The sequence below is a fragment of the Ictidomys tridecemlineatus genome, chromosome 6, assembly GCF_052094955.1.
Source record: "Ictidomys tridecemlineatus isolate mIctTri1 chromosome 6, mIctTri1.hap1, whole genome shotgun sequence".
NCBI classification, from domain to species: Eukaryota; Metazoa; Chordata; class Mammalia; order Rodentia; family Sciuridae; genus Ictidomys; species Ictidomys tridecemlineatus.
In genome coordinates, this window is record NC_135482.1 from 82,356,600 (window position 1) to 82,375,138 (window position 18,539).

Genomic DNA, 18,539 nt, shown 5'->3' on the forward strand with positions numbered 1-18,539 from the left:
TCTTTCTGGATCTGCATCTTTTTATAATTCTGAAGGATTCCTAGCCTGCTACAGTTTGGACCTGGAGTGTTCCTCCATAGGCTCTTGTGTTAGAGGCTTGATATCCAGCCCACCATGCTATTGGGAGATAGTGGAATCTTAAAGTGGGGGGACCAGGTTGGAGGAAGTTAGGTCACTGGGGTCACCCTTGAAGGGGATGTGGGGAGCCTTGCCCCTTCTTGTCTTTCTCTTTGCTTTCCTGCCACCATGAGGTAAGTAGCTTTGTTACATCACACTCCTTGCCATGATGTTCTGCTCTCAGAGGCCCCAAAACAACAGACAACTGGCCTTGGACTGGACCGAAACTTCTGAAACTATGAACCAAAATAAACCTTTCCTCTATTTAAGCTGGTTTTCTCAGGTATTTTATCCCAGTAGTAGAAAGCTAACACACAATTGTTATCTTGCCAAATATTATTTCTTCTTTATTCTATTAGCTTGTTCTGGAATGATAATTAGATCTCAGTCTATATTCTACATCTATTTCATATTTTTCATCTCTGTCTGGAATATTTTATGACTTTCTTTGTATCTTTCTTCTAATTTGCAAATTCTTTCTTTAGATATAGCTAATCTGTTATCACTCCAACATAAGCTTTTTTAGTCCTTTCCCCCTATTTTTCCGCCATCTCTTAATCAGTGCTTTGCTTCCTGTGTGTTTTATGATATTCACTTTAATTCCTTTTTCTTGGCTCTTTGTTGGAATCCTTAAAGCCTTAACTTTAACTTTTCTCCTGACAAACATTTAGGGGATTTTCCCACTAAATAAAATTTTCATTTTAAACATTTTTTTAACCATCACAGTGGCAGTATAAATTCAGTCTGTTAATCCCTGTAAGAGTCAATAATCCTTGTGATTATGTATTTTCAGAAGAGATTTTTTTTTTACACCCTTCTCTCCATGGCACATCTGGAGACAAGACAGTTTCTTTCTTTCACTGTCAGTGAGATAGGATTACATTTATTTTTTCCTATTATATCAATGCTGTAGACTTTCAGAGCCCCAGTTTAGGTTCTTCACCTTTGTTGAGCCATAGCCTTTATTTCCTATTCCCCTGTGTTGCTTGCAACCATCAAAGTGGAAATTCAGTGTTTTCAGGGTTCCTCAGGAATGCTCCAGGGAAGTCTCATCCTTGCTCACCTCTTAGGGTGCCTGCATTCACTTGGTTTGAAGATCTGAGTATTTCTTACTTTCCCCTACTTGAAGAATTTAAAAAGATATTTTTCTTTGACATTTTATTTATTTTTTATTGGGAGATTCTTTTAGGGTCTCCCTAACCTGCATTTGGAAAAGTCTTATAAATTTCCAAGTTAAATGCAATTTATTTTTTTCAATAGTATTTCTTTTCTGACACAAACAGCTCCATAACTAGAAAGCCACAAAATTTAGATTCAGGTTAGCAGAAAGAGAAATAAGATTATTTTTACAAGGTATATGGGATTGTAGTTATAGTTTATTTCCTTTAGGCCTTTATAATGTACTTAGTCCTTGAAATTTGGCACTTGCCAGCTTTCAGGATTAACTATAGCTAGGATCTGTACTATTGACTTTGAAGTGTAAAATGTAAAATTTTAAAAGAGACTTGGATGAGCTGTGCACGGTGGTGCCCGCCTGTAATCCCAATGGCTCTGGAGGCTGAGGCAGGAAAATTGCAAGTTCAAAGCCGGTTTCAGCAAATCAACGAGGGCCTTAGTAAGCCATCAAGACCTGTCTCTAAATAAAATATAAAATAGGGCTGGGGATGTGGCTCAGTGGTCCAGTGTGGGGAGCCACCCGTGAATTACTTGAGCGTCTTCACTTTGTATTGAGCCAGGGAGATTCAGGTTTGGCATTGCAAACTGTTTTGTGGCTCCTCCCACTAATGGATTGCTCAAAGCTGGTGACCTCTATCTCCGCTCTGCTAGGAAGAACACTCTGAACACTCTCATAGCTCTGGAGTTGGGTGTAACCCCTTGGAAACTTGTCAGCCCAAGTCCTACCTTATTTGGCGAAGAACATTCCATGGAAAATCTTTGATGTTTCCCCATATAAATAAAGCAAGCAAGGGCTCCATCTTTTTTTTTTTTCTAGTGTGGAAGCGTGATCCCTAAGATCGGCTAGCCATTCTGTCCCCGCTTTTAAAAATTACTTTCACCATTTTCTCTTTCTTAGCTTTTATTCTGTAGCCAGCCCACTCCACCCAGAGGAATCTTCACTTCCACGCCCACGCAGAACGTGGCGGGAGTCAAGTGCCCCTGAGTTCAATCTCTGGTACCAAAAAAAAAAAGTCTTGGATGAAGTCACTCCCAGTAACTTTATGTTTATAAACAATTTATACTGATTTAACTTGATGTACTCTAGGTGTGGCTAGCACTTGATATTGGATAGGAAAATATAACCTCCCACTGATGAATACAGCTGGTGTGCTGTGCTGACACCCAGAAAAAATATTCTTTCTTGCCTTTCTGATTTGCTCAGTTATTCTGAGATCAAGACAGGTATTGTTTCTTGAGAACATTTCTGAAAAATTGTTGGCTTTGGAAGTTCATGTGAACAAACTACACGGAATGCCAACAACAAGATGATGAAAACACAATGTTCCTAGAAAAAAGCAAATGATTGTATTGCTCTATGGACACAATGAAGCCTGCTGTAGTGCAAGTTCCTGGACTAAACCAACAAAAAGAAGGAAAACATTCTCAGTTTTTGCTTCCTATAGTCCACATGGAACCAATATTTCTTCCACCTTAAAAAAAATAAATGCTATTGTGCATCTTTAGCTTACTCTAAGCTGCTAATAGAAACTCCCATGATCTCTGGGAAAGCAGTTAGCTGAACGTGGGTCCTCACTATTCAGAGACTAGCTCATGATCAGTGATTAGACCATCCCCTTTCCTCACAAGCCCTATTCAAGTAGGTCATTTAGAATGCTGGCCAAAAAGAGATGGCTGAGTGTGGGGAGCCATTCCCGCACGTGACTGGGCACCTCCCTGATTGGGTGTGAGGCGTTCTGGCCAAACTGTTTCAGAGCTATCCCCACCCTCTCCAGGTTCTTCGAGAGCCTGTCTGTGTGGGGGTGTGACTGACCATTGAACCTGAGACCAATCACTGACACTAACCTTGGAATGCTGCCCCCCTCGACATTCATTGGATGGAATTTTTCCCTGAATTTCTTGTTCCCCAATAAAAGGCCACTCCCTGGAATGTTCTCTCTCTCTCTCCTGCTAGTCCTGAGTAAGCCTTGCTGCCCCACCGGGTGGTTCGAGACGAGAGCTAGAAGGGGGGCTGTCTCAGACCTGGTCATAGAAAAAGGTAATTGAGTCTGTGTTGTTTATTTTGACCTCACTAGTTAACTTCTTTGCTACGACCCTCTTGTATGAAACCAGCGTGCTGGCTGCACTGTGGAGCTGAGTAGTTCAGGATGTCTAAGTGAAAGATCATAAGAATGATCTTATGTAATAATTTTAAAAATATTTATTGAATGCCGACTATGGTCTGGCATCATTCTAACCAGTAGGATTCAGCAGTGAACAAGACAAATCCCATGCCGCTTGCACAGCTCATCATCTGCTGGTAGAAAAGGGCATAGACAAGAGGCAATTCTTTTATTAGACTTTAATGATTGTCAGTATGGGGTGGTAGAAGCTGCTACCCAAACCATCACCATGTTCACCCCACTGAAAGGACTCCTGGCTGCCACTGAGCTTTTTTTGTCAAAATTCTAATATACATTCTAACAGAGCACCTGAAATAATATGCTAGAAACAATTTCTAAAGAATGAAAAAGATATAGACGATGAGGGAGGTTGGGGTGGGAAAGGTAGAAAGGGATGATGAAAATGTTATAACTGGCCAGCGTGGTGATACACGCTTGTAATCTCAGCAGCTCAGGAGGCTGAGGCAGGAGGATCACAAATTCAAAGCCAGCCTCGACAACTTAGCGAGGCCCTGTCTCAAAATTAATTAATTAATTAATTAAAACACTGAGGATGTGGCTCAGTGGTTAAGTGCCCTTGGGTTCAATCCCCAGTACCCCTAACCCCCCAAAATGTAATAACTATTCAACTTACCTTTCAGAGAGGTTTTAAATACATTATACCAAGATAAGCGATGTAATAAATGATACATTGGTACATCTTCCTGACAGGTGAACTCTTAGACAAGAAGAATAGGAAAAGGAAGTGAAGAACATTTTTTATTTGAAATTGAGAAATCAAATTTTTGTGTTTTTTGTTTCATGATCACAAAATGCCTTATTTTTCAAATTAAATCTTTATGTAAAATTCTGGACATCTTTATTGTGAACTCTGAGCATACCCCCTGATAATCAGCCATGTAAGCAAGTCAGACATTACAGACTAACAAAGCCCATCAACACACAGGTTAATGGATGAACAGGAATGTTGCTGGCATTAAAATGTGTGTATGTTTTTTTTTCCCCAGGAATAATAGTTAAATGAAGCTGAGGCTCTTGTTGGAGTGTCAAGGTTCAGCAAATGCCCTGAGTGAGTCACACCCACATGCTGGCACCCTGTACCAGCAGGACCTCTTCCTAATGAGTTGTTGTAGGGCTGCTTTTCTGTGCTTACCTCTCCCCAACCCATCCAATTGGGGGATTGAACCTAGGGGCAATCTACCTCTGAGCTATATCTCTGGCTAGTGCTTTTTATTTTTTTTATTTTGAGACAGTGTCTTGCTAATATGTTGAGGCTAGCCTCCAACTTGAGATCTTCCTGCCTCAGCCTTTTGAGTAGTTAGAATTACAGATGTGTCACCAAGCACAGCTTCTTTGAGCTTTTTTTCTTGAGACCATGCATAAAAATGGAGTTTGGTAGTTAAGTATTTTAGTAGTTTTCTCCATGGTGACAGTTCCAGGAAATGAGTTTTGACCTGACCTCTATTGTATGTACTGGAGGCCTGATTTATGCACCTTGCCTGGGAAACCTGAAAGCTGGCCCAATTTCCTTAGGGCCCTGGCTACGTGGCCCACTCACCATGCATTGTTTCCCCTAGATCAGAAGTTGTGGACAACCACCACTCATCTGAGGGGACTGGGAGGGTGTGGCAGTGGAAAGCCTAGTTTTAAGTAGGGAATATTGAAGGCATAAAGCTTACCAAGGACAGCCTGATGTGATGAGAATCTTTTGGGAATTTTTTTCTTATTATTTTTAATAGTATTCTTCCTTCCTTACCATTAGTTCCATCTGAAATTTTTATACTTTTCTCTCTTTATGAGGAAAAATTTTAGTTAAAAACATTACATTATTTTAGAGAGGTAAGTACCTATTCTTTGACTCATATTGTCAGGCACAAAGAAGTTGTGTCAATCTAATGTATGAAATATGATATGTCAAGAGCTTTGTTGTGAACAACCAATAAAAAAAAAAGAAGTTATGGTGGAGAGTAGGACACAAAAGAAAGTATGTTTTGATGAGTCTCAGGAAAAAAAGTCCTATTTGTTGGGATATATCTTGTAGCTAGTATGTTGCATGGAATCTGGTGATAGTTGGTCTTGGTGAAAGTGAGGTAGACATCAGGAGGACGGAGGGATGAAACACGAAAGGAGCCAATTTAGCTTACACCGTACATTTGGCTCAGAGCAACATTAGTACCTATCAGTTAGCATACTATATCAAGAGGTAAGTTTCCTAGTCACCAGCAGGGGGACCTAACTGACTATAGTCAGGTGGGTACATTTTGAACTCTTCATTTGGGTAAGAAAATAGGATCTGGCTTTCAGTATTAATTTGAGGATCTTGGCTTTTCATGAAGCTTGTAAATCAAAACCAATTTCATGCTCCATGTGGATCTTTGTTAGTAGATTAACAAATTTATTAAACAGAATTTTTTTTATTGTTCATTCCAAAACAGCCCCCCCGCATTTATTTATTTATTTATTTATTTAGGGGTATTAGGGATTGAATCCAGGGGTGCTTTACCACTGAGCTACATCCCCAGTCCTTTTTAATGTATTACTTAAAGACAGGGTTTCCATGAGTTGCTTAGGGACTCGCTTTGAACTCCTGTTCCTCTTGCCTGGATCTCCTGAGTCGCTGGGATTACAGGCATGCACACCACACCAGGCCTCCAGTTCTTTTATTTATTTTTCATTTTGAGACAAGGTCTCACCATGAAAAGGCTAGCCTTGAATTTGTGATCCTCCTACCTCAGCTTCTCAAGCACTGAGATTATAAGCATGCACCATTATGTCCAGCTATAGTTTCCCTTTATAATGTTAAAAAAAAGTCATTCAAGTGTCTTTTTATTTACCTGTTTGGTCTCCAGGTTAGCCAACTCCAGCTTTTAAATCTACCCTCAGGTATATTTTATCCATTCATCTAAGATTCCAGGTAACTATATGCTACACAGGAATCAAACCTGACCCTTTCCTTTGCCTCATACCTTACAAACAAATCATATTGGCTTAATTTGAAAGTTTTAGTATATTTCTCATCCAAGCATATTTTAACATTACTATCATAGTCCAAAGCATTATTATCTATTTTTAGGACTACTGAAATAGCCTCATAATTTTTTTTTTACTTTCATTATCCCTCCTCAACAACAGTCTATTCTTAAAACATCAACCATGATATTTTAAAAATATAAATCAGACCACAACATTCAACTACCTTGTAATGGATAGATGAGGGAGGCAAGAAGGTTGGGGAAGAATCTTTCAGTATTTCACCACATTTAGAAAATTTCTTACTAGGACTTACTAGTCCCTCCATGATTTGTCCCTTATTTCCCTTAAGACTTCATCTCTTACCACCCTCCCTTCACTCCAGACACACTGGTCTTCATGTTGGAACACACACTATTACACCAGCAGCTGCCTGTGGTTGGTATATGGTTCTCCCAGATGTTATATGTTTTGCTTCTTCACATCGCTTAGGCCCATGTTTTGACTCCTATGTAAAACATCACCACCAACTTTATCACTTTGTCCTCTTTTAATCCATACATAGCTCTTGTTACTGTGAGCAGTTTTATCTTTTTAAAACTTCTTTTCTTATGTATCATTTTTCTCCTACACTAGAATGAAAACTCTCCTGTTAAGTGTGATTTCCCCAGAACCTAAACAGTCCCTTGCACAGAGAAGGCACTGAATAAATATATAAACCACAAGCATCAAACTTATATTTGGAAGGTCTGTCTCCCACAGAGTCTTTCTAGCACCTCACCAGTTCTTTCTTGATTAAACCTAGAAAAGTTTCAGTTTCTCCAACTTCCAACTCTCATCACCCTATTCCTTTGCTTCATATTTTTGTCTTTCCCTCATCTCGACTTCCGTCCCAGTCATTAGTTTGTAGGATTCTGCTGATGTCTATTAATTATTGAGTACATGCCAGCCATTATGCAAGAACTTCACTTGTATCGTCACGTAATCCTGCTGACAGTCCTATGAATTAGAACTATTATTATCCCAACTTTATGAGTGAAGAAAGAGAAACTCAGAGAAGCTAAGCACCTTGACCAATTCACATGGCTTAATGAGTGGCAGAGCCAGAATGGAACCGGTGTGTCTCATGCCAGAGCGGATGCTTTCAATCTGTTTGCTGCCAGGGAGGTGTTTGGCAAAAACAAAACAATTCCCAACAACCTCAAATATTAAAATAAAGCAGTTGTAGATATAAACTTTACAGATGAAACTAGTACTAAGAAGCAGCCTAAGTTAAAAAGCAATATATACAGGGATTGGAGGAATAGTTCAGTGGCAGATAGCATGCATGAGGCCCTAGGTCCAATCCCTAGCACCAAAGTCAAAACAAAATAATTTATTTTATATCCTATGACATATCTATGTATAGACTAGTATAGACTATAGCATAAACTAAATAAACATTTTTTGAATTCTTACTATGAAACAGGTAAAAATTTAACATGTAAGGCTGAGCAATATGATAATTTCAAAATTAGATCAATTAAAAGAGTATTCAACATTTTTGATTATTTCTCAGATCACAGTGTATCTGTGACCTTCTACTCTGATAATGTAGAAAGTGGATCTAGGTGGTATTGCAAAGTACTTTTCTCTGAGTCCCTTAACCTAAGTTAAAAAATAATACCAGAGTCCCTGTACCCCAAGACACATGCCTTTGTCTTTCACTTTTTTAAAAAAATATTTATTTATTTATTTTTAGGTGTAGATGGACATAACACAATGTCTTTATTTTTATGTGGTTCTGAGAATCGAGCCCGGATCCCGCTCGAGCTAGTCGAGCACTCTACCGCTGAGCCACAATCCCAGCCCCAGTCTTTCCCTTTTTTTGAGTCCAGGAATTACTTCAGCTGTCACCTAATTTTCTACCCGGCGCCTCTGCTCTCTGGGATCTTCCACTGCCCTGAATGATCTTCTTCAGCCTCTGCTTCCACGTTCATTCCTGTTACAGGCATCCCCTAAGAACTCTTAACATTTAAAAAATAATTGTGATCATTAGGGTCTCTTATTGAAATAAACTTATGAAGATAAAAATAAAAATCCAAATATTGGAAAAATCAGTAAATTTAAGAAAAGAAGAAAAAAGAAAAAAGTGTTTATCTGCAGTTCACAAACTGGTGTATGGTAAAACTTGTTGCTCAGGGTGTTAACAGAAAGGCAAGAAAGTGTATTGTATTCAAATAAATTTGAAAACTCTGGCTTAAAGTAATATAGGTTTATTTGGTGCAGTCCGTCTTAGAACCTTTAAGTGGCGATATAATTTTGAGTTTGTGGGAAGGAATTTAGGCCCACGTGTTCCTAACTTTTTTGACCTACACATATGGAATTGTTACAACATTTCTTAAGGTGATTGCTTTCTCAGGCCCATTGTCAATGGAGTGGAGTCTGATCTGACCTATGTGCAGTTTTCTTCCACTCATTTATAGTAATTCTTTTTCTAGCAATTGTCATTACTTACTCTCCTCTCCTAATCCATTCCCTATTTATTCATTCACTAATTTCTCTTTCTTTCCTTCCCCTTTCCCCTTTCCCTTCTACTTCCTCTCTCTTTTCCTCTCCCCATCTCCCATTCTCCTTTTGTTTTCTCCTCCTTCTTGCTGGAGATTGAAACCTGAGCCTCCACATCTGAATCGTATTCCCTACCACTGAGCTGCATCTCCAGTTCCTCCATCTCCTTTTTCTGGGGCTGGTTTTCCCTGCTTTTATAAACAAGACTTGTCCTTGGTCCCTTTACCTTTTTGCTTGACAACATATGTCAAAGAGATGGAGCAACAACTGTTGGACTGGGCCATAATGGTTTCCAGTGGTTCAAGTGACAACATTTCTTTAAAGAGTTTGGCTTAGTGTTCACCTCTATCATCACAATTTGTTTTTGCTTCTTCTAGAGTGGTCATGCCTGGGTCATTCACTGACAGGTGATGCATAGGAGACCAGAAACTATATAAGTGGGAACAAAGGAGCTTCTGCGGCATGTGGTGCACACACAGCAGCCAAGAAAAAAATTATTAAACTCCTGCTGGACAAGAGGACTTTCGCAAAAGACTCAACCAATAAATGAACCCTCTTCTTAAAACTCTTGTTTTGAAATAAACAAGTCCCAGGACAAAAACTTAATATGATCAGAGACTCTGAAGGATACAAGCAGAAGGCACATAACTTGGAAGGAATAGGTAAAGGAATTTTCAACAAAAGTAAACTTGGGGTGTCACACACAGATAGGACAAACTCAGTGAATATGATGGCAAGAAAAGCAGAGGCCAAGTCAAAAGGGACATTTCATTTTGTCCTTAATGAATTTTTCTCTAGATTTCTATTCGTAAGCTTAACATATGGTTCCCTTCTCATGCTGTTATATCTGAAGTAGGAGATCTGCTATAGAAATAACTACTGCATTATGAATGCCAATAGGCAAACGTCAGAACACCTCTGTGCAACTGGGCAAGAAATCTGTTTGTTTTTCTATAATTGCACCTAATTTCTGTTTTTGCCCCCATTCCTTCAATGTAGCCAAAATTAATCTCTGTCAGTTTGGGGATTTCCTCTCACCCTTCCCAGGATTGTACCTAATTTCTAGAGTATGTTCCCAGTGGCAAGAGGTGGGGACTGAGGTGTGGGGTTTGAGTCTGATCTCTGCTAGTCTGTTGTCCATGCTGTTACTCAATGTGAAGGTCATCCATGGGGCCCACACCCTCAATATCTGTCTTCTGCATGGTAATTTATCTTCTGGGATATTCTTGTTCCATCCCTTTGATGTGGGAGCCACTGTTTGTATCTCAGTCCTTCCCACACACTTGAATTCTCGAGGGAGAAGGAAGGAGTGGACCCTCCCGAGGAGTCATGTTAGTATTTGTGTTCTCCTGACTTCTTTCTAACTTGCCTCTTTTTGCCCCCCAACCACCACTGAAATCCTTGTGTAATGGTGAATGGGCATTTTTCCTCTACATTATCAAGTAGATTTAAAAATCTTATTTATGTCTTACAGCTTTCCCAATATCTTTGGAGCCTAGATTTTGCAGACCCAAAAGTCAAAAGAAGTTCATTTTTTTCTCTATTTTCTGTTAAGCTCCCTTGCTTGGGGGTAATGGAACTCAGAATAGCCTCCCTGCTGTTTGAAAGATGATAAGAATGGAGAAGTAAGAGGAAAATATTGTGGGAAAACATTGACTAATACTTTGAAAGTTTATCCTACCTAATAATTTTCTATTAATCACTTCCCTAGTGAAGGTGGCTGGGATAGCATTTGGAATAAAGACGGAATCTTTCTATGTATCCTAATTGTAACATACAAGCTCTAATAAAATACACAGGAGATTTTCTTTCTTTCTTTTCTTTTTCTTTTTTCTTTTTGATACTAGTAGGGATCAACCCCCACATCAAACCAGGGCCACATGCATGCTAAGCAAGAACTCTACCAACTGAGTCACATCCCAGTTCCATAGGAGCTCTTAAGAAAAACAGAATGACTTGCAACAAATGGAAATTATTCAGAATATGCTCAGATGACATGGGAGTCTATTTCTGCTATGACTAGGCTAATTGCTTCTAAGTAGATCCTTTCTAATTTATTAAGTGGGGAAAATGACATTTGCTCCATAAATTTTTTGTTGTTGTTTTGCTTTTGTAGTGCTGAGGATCAAACCCAAGGCCTCTCATGAATGCTAGGCACTCTACCACTGAGCCATATCCCCAGCCCCTCCATAAGCTTCCTGTGAGAATTACATTTAATTAAGGGGATGTGTGATGGTCATTAAGTAAATGTTTGTTTGTCCATTCAATCATCCATTCACTATCAGGTTCATCCTTCCTTTCATCAGATATGAATGCTTTAATCTTCTGTAGCAAGACTACTGCCACTGTTAGTGATATATACAAGTCAGTCATTGGGTGGGTGTGTCTCTAGCCTAGTCATTCACCTCGTTGTTTATAGAAACACCCTAAGTAAGATCAGTGAAGATAAGCTCTGGATTCACTATTCCCATAGACCTGATGAAATGATACTTAGGACCAAGGCCTCCCCGTGTCTCTTACTAGTTTCTGATGAATGGGTTTTGAGCAGAAGCTGTACCTTTAATGATAAGGAACCTTTAATTGTGCACTCTGTGAATGACATTCCAACATCATTGCTTCTCTGAATCAATGCTACCAATGATGTTTTCCAAGCTTAATACAGGGAATAGGATGAGATAAACTCCTAGATCAAGAGTAGAATTTGTAACTGCTGTTTTCTTCCTTTGAGGGATAATTTTCACAAATACAGTACAAATCTGCAGTGTTCCACGAACTTTGACAATTCTATACACCCATTACTCCAAACAAGGATTTAACATTTTTGCCATCTTGACAATTTCCCCATGATCTCTTCCCGTCAATCCTCTTTCTCCACAATATGGCAGAATGTTTTATTGTGAAAGTTCTCAAATGTTCTTGGGACATGTATTTTATTTAACAATCAAACTCTTACAATTTCCTTCTGTTGGAAGTGGACTATCAGTGAGAACCAACATTCGCTAAGAGGTTTGTCTCGATCATCTCCCTTAATATTCATAACTATCCTATGAGGCAGAAATGATTATTTTTTCCATTTTACAAATGAGAGATGAACAGAGCTCCAGAAGATAAAGTAAGTTGCCCCCAGGTCAAGGAGCTCTTTTCTGGCAGTGCTGGGACTTGAGTCTCAACAGGATTGATTCCATAACCTAACTTCTATTTATTTATTTATTTATTTTGGTACTAGAGATTGAACCCAGGGGTGCTTTACCATTGAGCTATATCCCCAGTCCTTTTAATTTTTTTTTAAATTTCGAGACAGGCTTTTGCTATGTTGTTAAGGGGCTCACTAAATTGGTGAGGCTGATCTCGAATTTGCAATCCTCCTGCCTCAGCCTCCCAAGGTGCTGAGATTACAGGCATGTGCCACTGTACCTACTCAGAACTAACTTTTAAACTATACTACTGAGCTAAAGAGCATAGGCACCCTGTAGTTTAGACAGTGATTGCAATTTTCTTGGGTCTGGATTTGCAAGAAAAAGAAAGAATAAGCTGGTTGATTAACACATCTACTTACAGCGCAACCCTATTTATTGTACAATATTCTCACAAGACTCGTTACCCTTTCATTAACTTGTGTCTGCAAGATTCTTGCCAGCCTGACTGTTAAGAACTGTGATGGAGACCACAGTTTGTATGAGGATTAGGAGAATAGTTTTGAGTGCTTTCTAAAGGTCAGTCACTGTATGACGCACTACACCTGAATTTCCTTATTTCTTGTAACCACTCTAAATATAGGCTCTATTATTAGCATCATATTTACAGACTAAACATATGAGGCTTAGAAAGTCTGAGTGACTTTCCCAGTGCCACCCAGCTAGGAACTGGTGAAGCTGCTTTGAGTCCTGTCAGGTCCTGAGAGGCTCTACTGCCAACCACTGCTATACATGTCCTCTGATGTTCTGTTTATGCCTTCAGCCCTGTTCATGAGGAACAGTCTTCATTCCCACCTGAACCAGCTTCAGCTTATAAATATGAGAGTGTGAACTCAGCCAGCTGGCATTCTCAGATAAGATCCTGTTAGTCCCAAACACTGGGTTCACCTGGTCTTCAGAATTTGGACAACAGCCCTGTAGGCTCTAGGCCAAGTATTGGAAAGAAATTTGTCCTGGGTGTCCCATTCTCTCCTGCACTCTGCCACACCCTTTAGGTATCCTGTCCACCGAAGACTCCTCTTTCAGGTCCTGCAGCCCAAACCTCTCCAGAGGGACTGTGTCCTTCAGTCCTTGCCTGTTGTGAGAGACCTGATGCTTCTTCCACTCCCCACTGTCCCAACCCATGGTGTCTCTCCCATGTCACTCTGGCTTTCCCATCCCAGCCTTCACAAATACCTTCACAGAGGGAGCTTGGTAGAGGCCTCCAGTAATTCTGAGGCTTCCTTGAAATAGGGCCCCTATCTATTTTTGGCAGTCTCAGTGTATGTCTTCTAGAACTGGTAGGAAAGCAGACAGGACCACCTTGTGATGACAGTGACTAATCTTTACACAGCATTTAGCCTGTACCCTGTGCTGTCGTGATACATGTCTGTATTTATTAGTCCTAGCTACAGTCCTGTGAGGTATGTTCATCAAGGTTGCAGCAGAAACAGGACACATGTACAGAAGGAAAGAACTGTTTACAGACACGGAGGCAGATTTAAGCAAATCAATCAGGGATGCGGAAGTTATCAGAAAACTAGCAGCAGTAGACAGCTGTTCCCATCCTGAGGCAGAAGGGCAAGTGAAGAAAATGGCACAACTGGAGCCAGGTGAAGAATTGTTCTAGGAAGAGCTGCTCTCAGAAGCCTCAGATCATAGAGAGGTGTGTCTGGGGCCCCATTGGTGCAGGGCAGGGCAGCAGGTGAGGTGTGAACAACTGAAGTTCAGTGGGGTGTAGGGACAGCAAACACTCCAACTGCTCTCTCCTCCCACTTCCTTCCCATTTCCCATAAAGGAAACAACTGGAAGCCTGAGGTCAAGGGAGTCAATCTAGGTCATATAGGCTTCAGGTGTCAATTCCCATGTGGCTCCAATGGGGGCAACTGGAGAATAATCAGTCACGAGGAAATAGACACATAAAGGTTAAGCAGTGTACAACAGGAAGAGGCATGACCATGATCTGAACAGACTGTCAAATCTAGTCTTAACTGCTGTGCCACAGATGTTCTAGTGTTGAGTTCTCCACATTTTTATAGGGTCTTAGAATTTCCAGAAAACCTTCCCTGGAGAGGTTTTGACAGGTGCCAAAATCTCTGAAGACGGTATTTTGAGTCAGTGCCCCAATCATTGAATTGGGGCTGGTTCTAGGATTTGGTGCCACTATTAGATACAACTACCAGGATGAATCTAGCCCAAGCTATGGAAACTCCTGTGTATATTAAAATGGTTCCCACCAGTGACAGAAAAGAGCCCTTAGTTATAGATGGAAGGGTTCTGCTCATGGATTTAAGATGGCCCTGTAGACAGTAGACCCCTAGCAAAAATGACTTCATGATAGATACAGGTCACACTGGCCAGTTTGTTCAATTAATGACAATTAAGAGTCCAATGTTGGGCTGGGGTTGTGGCTCAGTGGTAGAGCACACTCGCCTAGCATGTGTGAGGCACTTCAAATTGCAACCAGATTATTTCAAGCCATTATTTCAATCCTCAGCACCACATAAAGATAAATAAATAAAGGTATTGTATCCACTTACAACTAAAAAATATTTTTTAAAAAGACAGTCAAATGTATGAAACAGAAAGATCATAAACCAGTAAATTTGTCAGGAAATGGCTGCTAAGATGGGGAGAAGAAGGTTTTGTTTCAATTTAGGAAAAATTAAAACTTGTGGTTTCTGTGTGAGACAAGTCAGTACTTGATCTGAATAACATCTGGAAAAAAAAAATCAGCTACCCATGTGGGTTGAGTACCATAGGAACACAGTGTGGATACATTTCCTGTGAAAGGAGAAGAGGTATCAAGAAACATTCTTGGGCTGGCACTTGCCTAGTTTGCACGAGTCTCTGGGTTCAATCACCATCAGTACAAAGAAACCCCCAAAAGCAAAAAGAAAACACCCCAAGCCCAAAACCAATGGAACAAAGAGCATTCTTTTGTGAAAAAAGATACAAATCTCAATCAAGAGAAACAAAATGTTTAGAAAAAGTTCTTTTTATATTAAAGAAATAAAGCTCCAATGATTGCCTTTTTAATTCATTACTTGATTTCTAACTAACTTTTTTTGTTTTCCACTTGCTGAAATTAGCCAGCAAGCTTCTGAAGGCATACATGTAATGTTCACTAAACAACAGCATCTGGAAAGAGGAAGGGGGAGGCCAGGAAGAAGAGAAGAAGCTCAAGATGATGCATTACTAGGTACAAGGTTGCAGGGAAAATACCAAGATTTCTTATGTAATTCAGCAACAGAAATGGTATAGCATGCAATGGGGCACTGTGGCCTGGCATAATCACAGAAATAAGTAATTTAAGAAAAGAAAACAAACTAACCAAACAGGCCTACTAACAGAATACTGTGAAGAGTAATTGTACTCACTTCTAATGAGACCAATCTTATAGGCCTAGAGAACATTCTTTTCTATTAGATTTTTTTTCTCTCCCAATATATGTTAGGAGGGAAGTCTTCATTATTTATCACAAAGATGGAATATAATTGCCTTACTTGTATTTTTTCAGTGTTATTTCTAGGTGTTCGTTAGTAATATTTATTATATAGTAGGGCTTCAAATTACAACCAGATTATTTCAAGCCATAAATAATGGCCTACTGTATATAAGTAGTCATACATACATGAAAAATTCATCCTCCATCTTTCTTTCTAATTTCAAAGGAGGCTATGGGACTAATCTGAACTCAGGAAAGGAGAGTCAAAAAGATAAACTAATGTGTATGCACCAACCCTCCCAAGTGCCGGATGGTCATACCCACATTTAAAAGTCAAAATTAATTTTTTTAGTAAAAAAATAAAAATAAAAATAAATCATATGGTTAAAAAAAAAAGTCAAAATTAAACCAGGCGTTCCTGTAATCCCAGCAGCACAGGAGGCTGAGGTAGGAAGATCAAGAGTTCAAAGCCAGCCTTAGCAACATAGCGAGGCACTAAGCAATTCAGCAAGACCCTGTCTCAAGATAAATACAAAAAAAGACTAGGGATGTGGCTCAGTGGTCGAGTGCCTGAGTTCAATCCCCAGTTTAAAAAAAAAAGAAGAAGAAGTTAAAATTAAGAATGAGATTTAAACATTATCATCTAATTTATAAAATAGAAGCTAGGGTTAAATAATATCCTTAATAATCCTAGAAATAGGTTACATTTAAAATACCATTTAAACTCAGTGATATTTGTTTATAACTGATACATAAAGGAAGTGGCTATGATTATGGTCTGTAACCAGTTAGAAATAAAGTGTGATCTATATTGTTTTCCAATCAAGTGCTTATAAATGATATGGCAAAGGGATAGAAAAGATGTAAGAGAGAGATTTTAGAAGTGTGCCTTGTCTCTACTCTCTCATACCTTGAATTATGGTGGAAATGCAAAGTTACCCTTGATGGGAGAGATGATTTTCAATCTCCAGGCTGTGATTTGACTGCAGCATTCTGCTTCAGCCTCTACTGTGTGCCAGGAAAGCAGAGCTTCCATGAGAAACATCCTCCCTTTCCATTCATCCCAGTGTCCTCTGGAATCTGGGGACTTCTGTTGGGAACCACATGTCCCCACCCCCACCTCCACCTTGACCCGTCCTCAACAGAGCTGCCTGCCCTCCTCAGCAACCCACACTTCTTTCTGTGCTTCCCTTGATCCAATCTCCTGGACTCTCCCTGTCTTGAAAGCTAGCTGGCTTCTCTTAAGAGAAGGTGACACTCAGAAGGGGTCTGAATGTGCCAAAGTAAGAAATATACCTGAAGAGACGATGTTAAAGTAAGGGAGGGTTTAGGTAAAAGACATTAGTATTTTAAAACAAAAACTTGTATTTAAAAAAAAAGTCAATATTTTAATTTCTCAATTCAATATTAATTTCTCATATCTCTTCAGGATATAAATGAAGGTAACTTCAACCAAGTGAGTGTGATGAGAAAGTTAGGTTTTCAACAGGGAACAAAATGTAAGCAGTTTCAGGGCCGTCTTGATAGTGAATCTAACCACCTGATAAAAAATATTATAATTGTGTTGTGAGTTTCATTGTATGTTGCCTTATTTAGTTATCTTATTATTCTCTACTCTCACTCTTACTTCCATAAACCCTCCAAAATACAGCAGGTACTTCTGTGAGATGTTAGTCATTTTCCAGAGGGTAAAGTTCTATACAAGTATTAACTCATTTAATCATCATCACAATCCTAGGAGACAATAACTCTTTTCCTCCTAGTTAATAGATGGTAAAAATAAGGCTCAGAGTGCTTAACATTTCTAAGAACACCCAACTAATAAGAAGAAAACAGGGATTAAATCCCAGAGGTAGTGCCCAAGCACCACTCCCTAACTTCAGCCATCTTCACTGTTTACCCTGCAGACCTGGTCAGACTCCTCATCTTGGCTGGCATGCATGCTTTTGGGTAGGTGTGACTGATGGTCTAGAGTTTCATGTACATGTTCTCCTCATTTCCTGCTCTGTCCTGATTTTCTGCCCGTGTTTCTCATGGTCTTACCATCTTATTTGACACTATTCTCAGCATTTTGTAGGGAAAAGCTGGCTTTCTCAGCCTCTTGGTGGATGTGCTGCTGATTTTCTTCACTGTCTAGACATCTGACTCTGTAGAAAATATCTATCCACCAGACATGTAGGAAGAAGGGAAGACTGGATCTTCTGGATCCAATCATTCTTTAGAGATATTGGGAAAAGGGACTAGCCTTCTAAGATACAGAGCCAGTTTAGACTTTCTCTGAAGCTATGGCTTTCAAATCATTGTTCACAACATACCATAAGAAAGAGGTTTCTATTTTTAAAAATTTATTTTTAATTGGCACAGTAATTAAACATATTCATGGAATATAGTGTGACACTTCAATACATTTATACAATGTGTAATGATCACATTAGGATAATTAGCATATCTATTGCCTCAGACATTTATAATTTCTTTGTATTTGGAACATTCAAAATCCTCTGTAGTAGCTATTTTGAAATATGCAATTAATTGTTGTCAATCATAATTATTCCACTGAGCTATACAATATGAGAAGCTCCTCCTATCCAAATTGCATCCCTGTGCTTCTCCATTCTTCCCTCCCCCATGCTCTCCAGGCTCCGATATTCACTATTCTCCACTTCTGTGAGATCAACTTTTTATCTTGCACATGTAGATGAGAACATGCAGTATTTGTCTTTGTGTGTCTGACTTATTTCATTTAAAATTACTGTCTTCCAATTCTATCTACACTGATTCAAATGATAGAATTTCATTGTTCTTTATAGCCAAATAATATTCCATTGTGTGTGTGTGTGTGTATACACACACACATATATGTATCATATTTTCTTTATTCATTCATTCATCAGTGGTCACCTATTAATTCCACATCTTGATTATTGTGATTAGTTCTATACTATT

General features: G+C 39.3%; 1 long non-coding RNA gene across 1 annotated transcript; it reads left to right on the plus strand.

Annotated features, from left to right (window-relative positions):
* The first annotated feature begins 2,838 nt into the window (after positions 1-2,838).
* LOC120888335 (uncharacterized) lies at positions 2,839-10,784 on the plus strand. Its single transcript, XR_005731884.2, has 3 exons — positions 2,839-3,331; positions 4,463-4,524; positions 9,350-10,784. It is a non-coding gene; the product is annotated as an uncharacterized LOC120888335 (long non-coding RNA).
* Positions 10,785-18,539: the final 7,755 nt, after the last annotated feature.